The 14,563-nt window shown below is 33.3% G+C and overlaps 1 pseudogene; it reads right to left on the reverse strand.

The window, feature by feature from the left end:
• Nucleotides 1-442: 442 nt before the first annotated feature.
• On the reverse strand, nt 443-7,782 carry LOC109154802 (annotated as a pseudogene).
• Between the last annotated feature and the right edge of the window lie 6,781 nt (nt 7,783-14,563).

The raw sequence follows: 14,563 nt of genomic DNA on the forward strand, positions 1-14,563 counted from the left end.
TGTATTTAAGGTGTCATTTGAAGAGTGGAATTGAGGCTCTATTTATAGTGAAGTTTGTAACTAAAATCCCTCAACAAACTCCACTAATTTTTATTAAATTAAATTAATTAATTATCTACTAAAATGAACCTTGCCAAAATCAAGTCTAGGTTCATTATTCTATCATCTAATTCTAATTCAAATTAAATTATAATTATCTAATTCAAATATAATAAAATCATATTATATTTAAATTATAATTATAATTATAATTCAATTATGAAATGGGCTTGGACCAATTAATTACTTAATTCAATAGCCCAAATCAAATTTACTTGGACTAATGATCAACCCTGAAATTAGGCTCGATAATGATTTAATCGGTCTACTTGTCGGCTTCAAATTTTCTGTGTCTACACCAAGTAAAAACTACTAGTATGGATGCTCTAAAGCAAGCAGTATAGTGTACCAAAAATGTACCTCAACTAAATTACATATATAAATAAATATAATCTCATCAGCGCTCACATTAGTACTCCTTCAACATTGTTAATGGCCTTCTTGGCAATCTTGAATTTACCTGCTAGAGACTTGTTACCATTTGCAACATATTCTCGTATAAAGATGACAATCCCGTTACAAAGGGACTGGTGCTCTGGCAAAGCAATTCAAAAATGTTCCATACTAGTTTATCTGGGAACTCAAAGATAGCTTCGAAAAGCATACGGAAATGCATAATCCTTTTTGGAGTTAATTGTGTGACATCACCTAGATCAACCGGCTTTAAGACCGAAAGGGAAAGAGTATAAGATGCGAGCATCTGTGCAATGAATTTTGAGAGGTGCATTGATCTCATCAGTTCCATCGACTCCACTTCCTTGAAATGGTCCCAAAGGCAATACTGCATAACAACAAAAGGAGGATGAATACAACTTCAACATCAATTACATACTTAACTCTTGTTCTTCCCATACCTGCAGAGTAAACTTATGGTTCTTATCGTGGCTGCATAACTTAGATGCTAGTGCACAATAATACTTATTAAATACTTTCTCCTGTAAGCAGCATTCTAACAGAACTCGCATTATCTCCCTATCCTGCACAACGGAATAATATGTTGAGAAGCTAAATCAAGTTGGGTGCTATTTAACTGTAAAGTGGAGGAATCCTGACCGACCTGCTTCCCAGGCAAGTCCAATCTTAGAAGCTTCTCAAATGCATCAATGTAGTCCTCACCGCTCATTATTACACAGAAAATTGCTCTCCTCGCATCTGTGTTCATCCTCTGTGTGGCAGCAAGCTGGAGCATTTTTTGAGTCTCAACGACCTCCATGTCAATTGTGTTTGCAACCTCCCTAATATTGTTTTGATTGGAATTCACATTGAAATCCCCAGACAACCACCACTGACCTCTCTTATCTGGATTAACAAGCTTGCTCCACCTTAATCCTCCAAGTAGAATATCATCCACTCTGAGCTGTAATCAAAAGAAAAATTAAGATAGGGATTTATCATTACAGATACACAGATTGACTTCTGTGGTCAGATGATTTGACATTAGGAATTACAACTGTCACTACATCAAACTTCAGTTGATAACTTGTGTTTCTCCAAATAAAAAGGTGGTTTGTTCAGAACAGTAACACATGTAAGATAATCCAATGCATACTTAAGCAAGTGGTAGAAAACATAGAAATGATTATCACCTTAATGTCACTGTAAAGCAAGAAACATAATGAGAAAATGAGTTTTGGTTGCGACAAAGTTCCACCAAATAATGAAGCTAGCTTTCTCTAAGAGTGTTTACATGTCTACCCGAGATAAAGAGGATGGTAGAAACATTAACCACATACAAAATGATGGCAGCACTAAATACCTTTCCGGCATCACATCCACCAAGCAATGAATAAGCTAGATATTGGAATTGGATATTAAACAAAATACTCAGTTATCATTTATGTAAACATAAAGATTTCATGCATCGCACAGCTGGTGCTTAACTGAATCCAGTGCACCAGATCTCTTTTTCTGCAGCATATAAAGCATACTTTCTGAATAACTGATATAACAATGATGCACACCTTCTGTAGCCATTTTTTTATTCGGGTAAGCTGCATGGTGTCCTCCTTGGGCCTCTTCTTATTGTTTTTTATATCACATATTGTCTCAAGCATGAACTCCATCTGCAGCAACACAATTAAATATATATACTCAGATAAATACATAGAAAAAATATGTCTTACAAACAAAGACACCATAATGGTAGTATAATAAGAGCAGATTGCAAGTATACCCTTTTGCTGTCAAGACTGGATTGTGCATCTCTAGATAAGGTTTTCAATTCATTAACCCTGTTCTGAATGCTAATTATAAAGTTCTTCATTCCAACAGGATCATCACCTCTCAATTTCATACCACAAGCTGTTCAGTCACCCACCAAAAAGGATAAAAAGTGACAACTGTTTCCATACCAACTAGCCCATTAGTGGGAAATTTTTGCTAGAGACAACTGTTTTCAACAAATTGAATACAACAATAAAAAAGATAAAAGTGATTTATGAGTAACACTACCCTAATAATAATAAAACAGAGTAATAATAAAAATAAAAATAATGACAATAATAATAATAATGACTTACATTGTAAGACTGCTAAAATTGTAGAAACATCAGCTTCTGTCAGTCTCTTACTCAGAATTACCAAGAAGTCATACATTAAGTCACTGCGAAGCATAATAAGTAGCTTCAAACATTGGTCAAATAGCCAGGGATAAGAAAATATTTATAACCAAACTGAATCATAGATAAGTCGATGAAAATCCAGCATCGATTACATTTCTGAACAATACATAACATGCTAAAATGTTGGTTTAATTTGCATGCACATGGGATTCTGCTAAAGAAAGGTTGTCATCCATCTTTGTTCGTTTGTACATTAGAGTAATAACAAGCACAATGAACCATGAGTGAGCCAATCCACTAGAAAGCAACAAAAATAATGTAAAAGTAAATATGTGACTTGCAGGACTCTAGGCTCCATTTATACCCTGTAAATGGAAGAAATGAGGATTCAAAATTTTCACTCACCTAGAGAAAACGCCAAATGTGTACAAATATGAAAATAGAAGAGTCAGATTCCGCAATGACATAGTGTCTTCTTTCAGGTACTCATCCTATATACAAAGAACACAACACAAAAGAAGAACAGATAAGAGTTTAAAAGTGCTTATAGGTTATACACACACTGGAATTTTTGCTGTTTAACAAACAATTTATAATTTATAATTTAAAAAAAAAAAATACTCCGTAATAAATAAATAAAAGGCTTGAATACTTGTTAACATGTCATGCACCTCAAAATTTCTTGCCAGAGAAGCTAGAAGCTTGGCACTGAAGTCAATACCAACTAAGCTAGCCATGCCAGCAACAAAAGCTGCAAATACTGCTGCATATCTGTCAACATCAGGAAACCACGATAAATGTAAAATTAAAAAAAGGTGCAATAATGTTAAAAAGAAAGGGAATAAAACATTATTTAATTGCAGGACCGCACCCACAAAAAGGAACATTGAGATATCAAGGTGCCTAAAGAATACAGAGATATCAAACAACAATGCAATCCATGACCAAACTTAACTAATTGTAGTTACTACAATTGTCCAGAAGCATTGTGCACTAGCTAATGCTAATGTTGGTGATACAAATCACCATGGATTCATCCTACTATTTATTAGGAAACTTTATACATTAAATTGGCCAATGATGGCATATCAAATTCCTCCCATTTTTTACTTCAACAGTTTAGAACACAAAAGATGGAAAGAGTTTGGTTCTGCATTTATCAAAATATTCTCCTCTATTAAGAAAGAATAAACTACATGAAAATCAACCTGGTATTTTTTGCATGCAGAAATAAGATAGGAAAGATATGCAACCAGATAGACAAGCTACATCATGAAAATTTTGAAAAGAAAACACAAAGAGTTGCATTCTTAACTGTTCATTGCCACGTGGACCTCCGGAACATGATGCCAAAACCTCTTCATTTATAATTAATGAACGAAGACTGCAATCAACTGTCTGCAAGTTCAAGAGACAGGGGAGTTCAGGTACAAATTTGAATTTCCCGTGAATGATGAAAGACCAATCTACACAGAAGACATGAGCTAAGTTCAAGACATAGAAAAGCTTTTAAGTATTCTATACTATTAAAATGAATGTCAGTTCGGGAAAACACCAAGTCACCAATACTGAAAGGACATATACAGAGAATGACAATTGTGTTTAGCTCTCAGCCTCTCATAGATGATTGCATGAGTAAATGACAGGTCAGAAAAATCATCTTGTAACACTTGGAAACCACTAAAACCGAAGGAAATACCTGGAAAAAATCAACCATTTTTATCCTGCCTAACAATACATTTGCAGGAAAGGTCTATTGGAACTCTAATACATTAACAAATTCTTTTTAGCCAATCATAAACTAAATAGGTCCGTATACACACACAGATCTCATCCTATAATAGAACTACATTTTAAATGAGACCATCATTTAGAGACATGAGGTGCAACTCTTTTTTATTAATAACACATACCATCACACTTTCCCAACATCCGTGCACTCCAAAATACACTACTACCTTACTTTATGGGCACACACATAATAAATTAGCAATTTTTTACTCTCAATTCTAATAAAGACAATATATTCTTTTGCCTAAATTTAGTGTCAAGTCAATTGTGTGAAGGGTTTAGTAACTTACATGGAAGATTGTACACATATCACCAGTGATTGATTCCACATTAGATTCAGAGAGCCTATTCAAAAGACCTAGAAGAAGTTGAGTTAGGGCACCAGAAATCCGAATAACAGGAACAAAGGAACAAACATGTATTGTGCAAAATACCGAAACAGTTCCTAAGACCCCATACCTCGGATTTGTCTACGAATTTGAGCATGGTCTTGTGATTCATTGCCCATATGAGATCTCAAGTGTGGGGCAATATATTTTGTATTTCCTCCAAATGCAGCTTGAGCAGAAGGAAGTTTTCCCAGTCCCACCTCAATACCTGAAGACGTTGCTGGGTAAGATGCTCTAAGTGCTTTATCAGTTGTCTTTACAGACACCTGATCCTGATCTTGCTCTCCTTCTATGACTTGCTTTTGTTTGACTGACTTCAAGCTTTTACATTTTCTATGCAATGTTTCATCCAAGATCTTTCGAGGACCTTGGAGTTTTTCACCCTCAAACAATTCAAGAGCAGAAGGAATGCCATCAAATAACATATTAATACCATCATCATCTCGATTTAATTTCCCTCCCTTAACCTTGAGCTTCTTCGCAAGCTTTTTCTCCAAAGCTCGATCCTCCTCAGCTGAAATTGTGCCATTTTCCAATTCAAGATACTCTTCAAATTTTGTTTTTTTCTTTTTTGGCTTATCTATAGAATCAGATTTTCTAACCCTTTTATCAACTACTTCACCCACTACATTCACATCCACATCCACTAATTTCTTCTTCGTGCCTGAAGTGCGACCCTTTTTACCCTTTGAAAATTCTTGTACTTCATCAACAGAGTTAAGAATAGACGGAATTCCTTCAAATAACATATTAATATCATCACCACCACTCAGTTTCCCATCCTTGACTCTGAGTTTCTTTGCAAGTTTCCTTTCCAGTCTCATATCATCCTCTGCAGAATTAACCCCTCCTGTCATCTCCATTTCCAGATATTCATTGAACCTTGTGTTTGAACTTAAGTCACATTTCCTTTTCAAATTGTTTGTCTTAACTTCTGTGTTTTCCACTACTGGAGAAAGCTCAATGTTATGTTCTGCTTCACTATCAGAATCCTTGGACATAGCCTCACTACTTTTTGGGCCTACAATCCCCTGCTGTATTTTTGCATGCTTTGACTTCAAAACTGGCAATGATTTCTGCAATTTATTGATGTAGGAATAAAAGACTAAAATCAATATTTGCAATCTGTGAAAAAAATTATTTAAGAAACTGCTAGAAAATGATTCTGCATAACCCAATGAGTTTCTCCAAAGTCCAAACCAGCCTAAAGGACTCCCATATTATTCCAATAAGCATCTTACATGATGATGTTGAAGCCATGAATCAAACTTCTTCTTGTTCTTCGATAAACGGGCAGCCTTCCTGCGTTCTCTTCTAGATCTATTATCTTCATCTGCTAGAAAAAGGATTTATAAAAATAAAAATAAAAAATAAAAAAAAATAAAAAAAGATAAATGAAAAGCCAAAAATGCTATGAAGTAGTTGTTTTCATTTCTTTTATAGGCAGTAAACTAATTGGGAAATCCAAGAAAACCTTACCCATTATCTAGTATCTGCTCAGCAATGAATATCAACTGCCAAAAATCACAGAACAGAAAGGCCAAAATTAATTAAGAAAACCAGAAATATGAAGATTATCTGAAAAATGTGACTTGTTAAAAAGACATAAAATTGGGTTACTCCAATTCAGTGCATAATGTTTAAGCTTGAACTAACATAATCCTTGTGCATATCTGAAACACAATTAGTCCAAAAACTAACAGCCAGACATGTATAATATAATATATTATACATAACCACACATTGACAGAATTTGTGAGCAAACAACTACATAAAGGCTTTGAGGGAGATGGTGGGCTTACTCTGACGGTGATGCTGGCAGACAGAGACTGAGCCGATGAGATTTCAAAAAACCAGAACGGTGGATGGCATATATGGCAAGGGTTCTGTTGCAGTCTGCGATAGGCGTGGGCATTTAGGGATTCAGCTCGGTTTTTCGGTATTAAAAAAAATGATACCATTCAGTTTAACATTATAATTTGGTTCGGTTTGAAAAAGTTCGGTTTCGATTCAGGATTAATTCGGGAGAAGGCTTTCCGTCTAAACCAGTGAGAAAAATACCAATAATTTGAATAAATATATTATTGACACACAAATACTAACATAATAATTGAAAGTCAAAATGTGAAACCAGTGAGAAAATATAAAACGAAATAGCATAAAGTATACAATTTGAATAACAAAAACATTCAAATAACAAAATGAACTCCACATTTCCATTGAGTTACTATTAACATAATAAGTTATTATCCCATATGAGTATTCAAATATCATTCCGTAATAATTTTTCCGTACTCCCTAACATTTGAATGACAAAGTAACAACAAATTAACAGCAGCAGCACTTGAGTAAAATTAGCTGGTTTCAACTTTCAAGAGCAGAGACTCTACAAAGTTGACAAGATTAATATTCAAATATCATTCTATCTTGCCTGTTAAAAAATTGGTTTCTGCCAGTTTCTCATGTAATGATTAATTAGAATATACTATTCAATTTCCCCATTTGGTTGTTGCTTATTCCAGGAGAAAAATTGTCTCGAAATTGCAACTTACAAAACAAAGGAAACACACAATTACAAAAATGAAACGTGAACTGATAAACATTTGTCGTCACAGCAGGGTAGATTACCAGAGAAAGATTGTGAGGTTGCAGGCTTGTATCACTATGTGCCTGCGTCTCATACTCTTAGCTTTGCAGATTCTGGCGTTGATGCGCAGCGAGACTGGGGGAGGATGGGTAAATTCCAACTCTACAATTCGACAACCAAAGTTGAGTAGACGACGGGCTGACGGAGAGGTGAGGCCTGAGGGAGACGAGACGAGTCGCAGTCGGCAGTGCTGAAGCCGTAGAGGGAAAAGGGAATTAGGATTTATGGATTTTTTATTTCAGATAGGGAATTAGGGATTAGTATTTGTACCCGTGCGATGCACGGAATGAATTTGTTGTAATCCTCTATTATAATAAAGCCAAACATTTTTTTGTAAATAATTTTTTTTCATTTTCCCGCCCATGAAAAATGATGACGTCTATGTTCCAACCCATATAATTTTGCCTTTTTTTTTATATTTTATATTTCTTCTCTAAAACATACACTTCTTTATGTCTGACAGACATTTAACTACTCCATTGAATTTCCAATAGTACTTGACAGACATTTAACTACTCCATTGAATTTCCAATAGTACTTGACAGACATTTAACTACTCCATTGAATTTCCAATAGTACTTGCTACTGTTAACTGATAATAAAAATATACAATGGTTGAAAGGTACAGCAGATACATTGGTTTCCGAACTCTACTTGCAGCAGAAGTAGGCATGGTGTTCAAGAAGTACAAAATTTTGAAACTACATTTTGGGGGCAAACTATCTATAAATAGCACATATTGGATACATGGTGAAACCCCACATTTGCATTGTAGCTCATCTATCTTATGACACAGTTGTTCAAGAAACAAAGGTGATACTTTCCTTTCTATCATTTTAAACCATCTCTATCTCATGAAGAACTGTATAGGCTTCACGTATGAAATTCATCCATTTTTAATATTATGGAATGGGATTTTTATAAATGTTTATATGTTTCTCATTTGTTTTGGTGAATGGAGAAACCATTTTCTAGGGGTTTGAACAGCATACCAAGTAACCTCTTTCTGAATGCCATCATTGAGACTTGAAATAATCAAGAGTAAAGTATGATCATAATAGTAGAAAAATTCAAACCGAAGTGAGTTTCTAAGTTCAATTCACTTTTAAAAGCTATTGATAAAATAAACATTCAGCCACACCATAGTATTTCAATAAACATATATCCAATAAAACTGACGATATATTCAGAATATTTTTTGTTATTCAGATATATTCAGAAAACTGATTGAATATTTTTTGTTTAGTTATAGAGTAGCATCATTATTTTTCTACCATGTGTTAAATATACAATAGAAAATTATTGTTTTAATAATATCAATTACTTAATTACTATTTTCTTCTTATAGAAAGTTTTGCAGTGACAAAAAATAAAAAGTGATGAGGTTTATTTTTCTTTTTTAATAATTTTTATATAAAGTCTGAGAAATTTGCATGTTAAAAAAAAAAAGAATAAATCTACTATAAATTATAAATTTAAAAAAATTGAACCAAAAGAAATTGTATTCAAATACATAAAAAAAAAAATATTAATAAAAAAATACAGAACATTAAGTTTGGTATTAAAAGAAGAAACAAAAATGCTTTGATATCTAAATACGAAGCAAGAATAGATAACACAAAAGAATGGTCAGCCAATAACCTGCTCAAATCAGTTGGATTCGTCAACACAAAAGACGGTATTCAATTGTCTTTTGTACACCAGGATAAGAACATAAAGTATTACTGGCTTATAAAATCCTACCTGCCACACAAAAATCACATACAGATGAGACCAAGGTGGAGTAAATAAATTTGAACTTTGCCTTTAATAAAATTAGGTGAGGAAGTGTTTGTTCAGCCTTCCCTTCAATATTATTTAACAAAAGACAGATAACTTCACAAAAAAATCCATGTTATTATCTTAGAGAATGCCAGCAGCAACCCATATGAATTTGAAAAATTGTAGTGTATTAGAAAATTAATAAAAAAAAATAAAAAACAAATAACAATCAGGAAAAAAATGGACATACATTCAACTTTAGATCTAATTTTTCAGATGAATACTGTAAATTTTGCATTTGAAAAAATAGTACAAAACATAATAAATCTACTACAAATGAAAATCTTAAAAAAATGAAAAAAAAAAATTATATTAGAAAAAAATATTAATGATCGAAAAAAAATAGAACATACACACGGTTTCAGATCAAAAATTAAATAAATAGCTTATACATTAAAAACCTTTAAAAAAAAAAAAAGTGAACATAAAGAATTTCGGCTTTACCTATTTGTTTAGATCCGATTTGTTTCACTGCTTTTGTTCAGATTTCCAGATGTAGTCGCATGATGAATGAGGGAGCCGTAAGGCAAAGCTGTAGAATCAGGAGAATGGTAGTTTATGTTGATAATAGGCGATGCAGAAGAGAATAAAGAAGAGTGGTAAAGTAGCACTGCAGTCTGCAGTTGGGACGAAAGAAGAGTGGCGAATGCAATTCTTAGAATAACATTCTCTTATTCAAAAACTTTTATGTAAATATAAAAAAACGAAGTCTAAAAATCCAATAATAACAATTGTTGAAGAATATGATGATTGATGCACGATGAGCAATGTGGGTGGATAAATTTTGAAAAGCTACAGGGATGAGAGAGAACTGGCAAAGTAAACTATGGCGTCTACGGCTGTCCAAAGGGCCCATGTAATGTACTGCTTAGTGCTTACTCAAAATTAGACCCCCACCTGTGACCTGTGAAATGGAATATGGACTTTCTAGTTTCTTTCTATGCCAGGCCCCTTTGTAGCACCGCAGTCTGCAGTTGGGACGAAAGAAGAGTGGCGAGGTGATTAGGGTTTTAGATGAGTAGATTTTAGTGTTTATATGTTGGGTGTCGGGTTTGGGTTAATTGGGTCGAGTTGGATTGGGTCAGATTTTTTGTTAGGCTGTATTTAAATATATTGTTGTAATAGACTTGAATAAGAATGAGGCCTGATAATTTGTTTTCTCAAATTTTATAATTTGGATTGTAACATTTATCATTTTGTATATTTAATGGGTTTGGGTTAATTGGGTCGAGTTGGATTGGGCCAGATTTTTTGTTAGGCTATATTTAAATATATTTTTGTAATAGACTTGAATAAGAATGAGGCCTGATAATTTGTTTTCTCAAATTTTATAATTTGGATTGTAACATTTATCATTTTGTATATTTAATTTATTTTTTTCATTTATAAAATTAAAATAATTTTTTTTGTATTAATGTGTGTTTAGCATTATATAAAATTTATAAATTTATATATAAACAATTATTTATAAAATGTTTCAGTTTATCATAATTTAATTAAATTATGTTTTAATTTGTTTGGAAGGTCAATAACAAACATTAGTCAAGTAGTTAAAATATTAATGAGTTTCTCTAATATTAATGTTATATAGTATAGCGGTGAGTATTCCAATTTGTCATGTAGCATAAGTTTATATATATTTTATAAACTTTATCTGTGCATCGCACGGGTGGAATACTAGTATATTAATAATATTTGGATTGATATATAATTATTTAAATTAGAATATCAAATATTATATAGTGCAATTGAAAATATGGTTTGGATCGTTTATATGTTTTGATGTTATCATTGTTTGAATTTGAACAAATAATTGCTCAAATTAATAGCTAATGTGTAAATGTACGCATGTGGTGCTGTAACTTTGAAGATTTTATTTATCATTGTTTAGTATTTTTATAAGAGAAAATTACCGATTTGGTCCCTCGACTATGAGGATTTCACCAATTTGGTCATCGACTACCAAAATTACTCAATTTAATCCTCAACTATGACATTTTTACCTGCTTTGGTCCTAAGTGTTATTTGCAAGTCAAACTTAAAGGGCAATTTTGAGATTTAAAAAAAGTATCTTCCTTCTTCTTCCCTAAATCTAAGTCGTTTGTTTTATATAGATAGGTTATTTGTTTTCGATAGCCGTCGCAGCTTCAATATGCAACCAAAGTGCCGTGAATCATCTTCATCCAGCTATAATAATCGAATGATGTTCAAAAATTTGCTGCCTTGTGCCAACATCATTTAAATTCCAGCTATAAACATCACTATTTTCGAACATCATTCGATTCTTATAGCTGGATGAAGATGATTCACTGCACTTTGGTTGCATATTGAAGTTGCGACTGCTATTGAAAACAAATAACATATTTATATAAAACAAACGACTTAGATTTAGGTAATAAGAAGGAAGATACTTTTTTAAAATTCTAAAATTGCCTTTTAGGTTTGACCTGTAAATAACACTTAGGACCAAATCAGGTAAAAATGGCATAGTCGAGGATCAAATTGAGTAATTTTGATAGTCGATGACCAAATTGGTGAAATCTTCATAGTCGAGGGACCAAATCGGTAATTTTCTCATTTTTATAAATTAGGGAAACGTGATCATTCTTTAGCAACTCAGTTATTGGAATGAATTGCTATCATAATTCATTTGTATGAAAAATATATTTTTTGTCTAGATATATAGCAATTTTGTCATTTAAATAAACATAATATCACCGATTGTATTTGCAAATTATTGAAACCTCATTGCATATGAAATTAGTAGTAGCAACACAATCTTGTCAATCCTCGTCTATAGTTAACATCTTCAGTCCATTAGGATGGGTGACTCGGGAGAAAATATATAATCATAGAATATCAATCAATTAGTGATCCTTTTATATTTTCAGTCAATTAGTAATATCATATTCATTTTCAGTCAATTATTCATTTTTATTTTCTTTCAATTAGTCAATTAGAATATAAGATATAGTGATATTTTTACCTAATTCCCGCTCTATTTTTAATTGATGATGTAAAATATTATTATTGAAATATTTTCGTTCCATTTTTAATTTACCTTCACTATTGTTTAAAATATGCATTTACTATTGATGATGTAGAATATTATTATTGAAATAGTTTCGTCCAATTTTTAATTAAAATGCAATGATCTGACCATTTTTTGTTCACTTTAGTCAATTATGAATCATTTATTATTTGTAGTCACTCCTTTTATATTTTTAGTCAATTAGTAATATTATATTCATTTTTTTCCAATTATTTTTTTCTTTTTCAGTCAATGAGTTAATTAGAAATCAGATGCAGTGATATTTTTACATAATTTTCATTCCAATTTTAACTGATGATGTAGAATATTATTATTGAAATATTTCCATTTCATTTTTAATTTTCGTTTCATTTTTAATTTTCGTTCTATTTTTAATTTACATTTACTATTGTTTAAAATATGCATTTACTATTAATGATGTAGAATATTCTTATTGAAATATTTTGTTTTCATTTTAAATTTATCTTTACTTGATGATGTAGAATATTATTATTGAAATATTTTCGTTCTATTTTTAATTTCCGTTCCATTGTTTAAATTTGTGAAATATTTATGATATAAATGTGATTTGATTTATTCTACTATGTAATATAATAGAGAAAACTTAAAAAGTAATGATCTAACCATTTCCTTTTCCATTTTAGTCAATTATGGATCATTATTTTTTCAGCCAATTATTAATGTTTATTTCTCTTTCCAATTAACCTAATTTTCATTCTTTTTTTAGTTTTTAATTTTCAGTCAATTATTAATATTCATTTCCTTTTCCAAATTACCTAATTCCCGTTCCATTTTTATTTGATAATGTATAATATTATTGTGAAATATTTATGTTCCTTTTTAATTTTCATTTTTTTTTTAATTTACCTTTACTATTTACTATTGTTTGGGCTAGAAATCAGGTAAATAGGATTTTGTATATATATATATATAGATTATAAATTAAGAGGGCTAGTCACGGTTGTGATTTTTATTAGAGGTTATTACCGAAATGGTCCCTCGACTATTACAAAATTACCAATTTGGTCCTTGGCAATTTTTCTTACTCAATTAAGTCCTCGACTTTGAAAATGTTAACCATTTTGATCCTCCGTTAGATTATAGGTTAAAAGGCCGTTAAATGGGAGGGTATTAATGGAATTTCGCATTACCAGGTCCATGGATGCCTTGGCCAACGCCGGAATAGAGGCGTATCTAGGCGTACTCAGTCTCCTCCACTATTGACTATGGTGTGAGACCTAAGTGATACTGCTAATTCTACGTGAGCAATATAAAATATCACGAGACCAATTAAAGCAAATAAAATCTTTATTGATCACAGTAAAGGCCCTAAGTACAATCTATTTGGTTGCTCTTAGTACCGACTGACTGCGGCCGGGATTCACTAACAACCTATCGATCGTCCAAAAGTCCCTTACACTGTAGCTACTGTGGGTATTTATAGCCGCTATGCCGGGGACAGGATTCCAGCCGTTCGGCATGTCCTCCACGTAGCCACCACGTGTCATCCTCCCGGGTGCCCTGCCTGTCGATGTAAAGAGCCGCCACGTGTCCTTCGTCAGCTCTTTCGCCAAAGGGCTACCGCTCGGTGGTCGACACCGTCGCTCGGGCAACTCCGGTCGGTCTACGACCGGGTTCTTCTCGTGGAGCCCGACCTGTTACCTGCAAAGACAAGGAGAAAGAGACAAAGGCTCCTCGGTCGTGGTGAAGCTATGTCGGTCGGGATATTCCCTACCAAGAGCCCCCCAGCCCGGGCCTTTTTGATCAGTCGGGAAAAAACGGGACGGGATGAAGAAGCCCAACCGTCAGCCACCAAGCCGACCTGCCAGCTGTCATTCCCTGCTACGCCACGTGTCGGCCTCTGCCGGCCTCGGCGATCCCATCCGTCGCCTCAGATTCAGCGCGGGTCGTGTCAGGCAAGTTGGCCCGTTTCCCGCCTAAATGCCCTCCTATAAATAGGCCCTTGAGGCCCTCATTTGAACTTTCCTCACTCTTTTGCTTCAGTCGGTATCCTCTAAGAATCCCGAGCAGAGCATCTCAGCAAGGCGATCAAGCAAAGCAAAACTTCAGATCTTCTTCAAAGTTTCTTCACTCGGTAAGCTCCTAGCTCTTTTACTCTTTCTTTATCCTTCACTTAGCGTAGAAGTAGGATAGCACTAACTTCGAGCTAACTCCCCGAACCCTGTACTAACTCCCGACCGAC

Source organism: Ipomoea nil, unplaced genomic scaffold (assembly GCF_001879475.1).
Source record: "Ipomoea nil cultivar Tokyo-kokei standard unplaced genomic scaffold, Asagao_1.1 scaffold2653, whole genome shotgun sequence".
NCBI classification, from domain to species: domain Eukaryota; kingdom Viridiplantae; phylum Streptophyta; class Magnoliopsida; order Solanales; family Convolvulaceae; genus Ipomoea; species Ipomoea nil.